This window comes from Crocodylus porosus, unplaced genomic scaffold, assembly GCF_001723895.1.
Source record: "Crocodylus porosus isolate Cpor-Errol unplaced genomic scaffold, CroPor_comp1, whole genome shotgun sequence".
NCBI classification, from domain to species: Eukaryota; Metazoa; Chordata; order Crocodylia; family Crocodylidae; genus Crocodylus; species Crocodylus porosus.
Genome location: NW_017728886.1, coordinates 40,645,681 through 40,648,527, shown reverse-complemented (window position 1 = coordinate 40,648,527; position 2,847 = coordinate 40,645,681).

Genomic DNA, 2,847 nt, shown 5'->3' with positions numbered 1-2,847 from the left:
ATTCTTCCTTATGTCCAGCCTGAAACGGTCTTGCAGGAGTTTGTGACCGTTCGACCTCGTCATCCCTTGGGGCGCTCTGGTGAACAAACGCGCCCCCAGATCCTGGTGGTCACCCTTGATAAACTTATAGGTGGCCATCAGATCACCCCTGAGCCTACGCTTTTCCAAGCTAAAGAGTCCCATGGCTCTCAGCCTGTCATTGTAATTAAAATTCACCTGATTAAAATTGAGTTAAGGTATTTAGTCAAACTTAAAAAGTCTTCAGGGTGGTGAAATAGGAATGGGTAAATTTGCAGAAGTAGGGATAGTTTAATTAATCAAACATCAAGACCATTCAAAGGAAGAAACAGTTGTTAACACCTGCAGAGTGAAGAGCAATTATCAGGAACTAGGTAGTTTATAATGAGCCATGGAGTCATCTTACCTCTCCCCAACTCTGCCTGAATAGAAATACCACTGTCCCTCTGAGGCACTTGTTTCTAAAGTTTGGGTGAAGCAGAAATCAAAGAGGTAGGGCTACAACAGCAGCACTGCACCCCCACCCTGAATCCACACCCGGTTAAAAGATCATTAAGATAGTTTTCAGCTTTTATGTTCACCTGAACTATTCCCTTTTGGATATACAATTAGCCACAGCCATGCAGATTCCCTTTTTTTTCATTGTAAATACTAAGAAAACTGTATAATCTTTTACTAGATTTGGATTTGCCATACAGAGCCACTAATTCATTACCTGTAGGTTTGATTATTTTCACTTGCTCTATTTAGGTGTGGAGTTGCTGACCTTAAGAAGGTTGCTGTTTAGACACTACATAGCACAGAAGACCATTTGTGTGGCAGCACAGGCTACTGAAAATATATTATCCCAATGCTGTTTCTTCAATGGCTCCTATTAAATACTGGGCCCAAATCAAGGTTTTGTGTCTCACCTTTGAAGCCTTAATGGAATTAAACCAAATAATCTGACAAACAAGCACACCCCAACAGATGGACAGGAATAAACTCTTATACAAGAGACAAACACTTTAGCACCAGCCCATGAACCGAGTATTGGGATGATCACAGACCAGAGCACTTTCCGGGCAAATGCCAAGCCCATTTCTTTCCATAATAATACTGTAATTTTTTTTGGGCAAGGGCAAAGAGGGTTTTACACAAAGATGTTGCATATAGTGCAAGCTAAGGCAATAAATTTGTGATGCAGCACTCTGTTAAAACTCTGGAAGCATATTGTAGCTTGGGTTGTATATTATCCAGTACTTTGCCATTCTAGACCTTCTGCTCTGACCATCTGAAAAGTAGAAGAGACAACCTGAAAATGGTGTCTTTATTTGGAGGCCTTGTAGCTAAAGAAGTAGAGTGGAAAAATCGTCTTTCTGCAATACTCTTCTCCACAAGGGTAGATTTACTTACTTTTCCCAATTCAGCTTATTTAAATATATCTTGGCTATTTAAAATTCAGATTATTGTTAGTCAGTGGGCATATCTACATTTTCATTAATGCATTTTAGGTAATGCACATTAAATTTAGTACCTCCAGGAACTTTTACACACGCTCTGAAGGTAGTTCAAGCATGCCCACCACCATTTTTAAGTGCAGGGACACTGATACACAATAGGCAGGAGGCTGCTGTAGCATGGCAATTGTCAGGCTCCAGCACACTTGATTAATTGAGTTTGCTCTGAGGTGCTGGACTTCCTCTGCTGTGCATGTATAGGCACCCTCTATTCTGAGGTACTAGGAAAGGGCATATTAGCATGTTTTAATGCACATTAGCTAAAGAGCATGGTTTTTTGGTGACACTTCAATACATGTTAAAATAGGCTAATGCACATTAAAGCTTGCATGTAGACATGCCCAGACTGTGTTATTTTGGAATAACATGTTACTTTAAAATATGTATTTTTAATAGCCTGTGATTGGCAGTAAAGTGATTCTAAAGAAACACCATATTATTCCATGCAGCTACAGGATAGATTTTATTTGATCCCTAATTCTCATTATTCTCTTTTGCTTTGCTATTCTAGAGTGAAAATTTAATTGTAGCACAGTGCACCCTTCTACACATTCATTTGACTGACAGTGTAAGAGTTAAAGGTCTAAATATTCCTCTGGGCAGGGTAGTGCTAGCAGTGGGTCACTCTGAACTCTGTCAGTGTTGCCCTCACATTGGCTGAAGGGGTTCACTGATCTCCCTCATGAGGCACTTTTACCTCCTTCCCACAAAGGTTAGGTTTACTGCCTCCAGATTGCATAATGCAAATATTTCACAATTGTACTCTATCCATAATGGAACTGCTCTGAGCCTCATTCTCACGTTATTTTAATTTTGCTTCATTCCTTAAAAACTCCCATAGGACTTGGTTTCCATATGAACCATTAACACCTACACACTGAAGAAATATCACAATCATCACAAGTTTAATATTGAGAAGTTTTTGCCAGTTCCACTTTGCTACTCCCATTGCACTTTTTTTCTGTTGAAATGTACCACTTTTGCAATAAGGGGTTTAAGGCATTAACAATATGAAAAAAATACACCATATCCAACTAAATCAAGTTAGATACCGTTCTGGTTAAATCAGTATGCCACTCCAGTTTCAGTTTAAAAGTTGATTACTTGCCAATGCAAACTTAATCAATAAGGGGTGTTTAAGCCAAAATAAAATGGTGTTCCACTGATCTGTTTCTAATAAAATGGTGTAACTAGATCTGTTTCTAAATTGATTTTTGCCAACCAGTAGTTTTTTCAGCGATAAGTCCTAGTCACAAAGATCTGCAATACAATTTTTACTTAATGAAAACACTAGTATATTTAATAAGTAAAAAACACTTTATACTTCCAT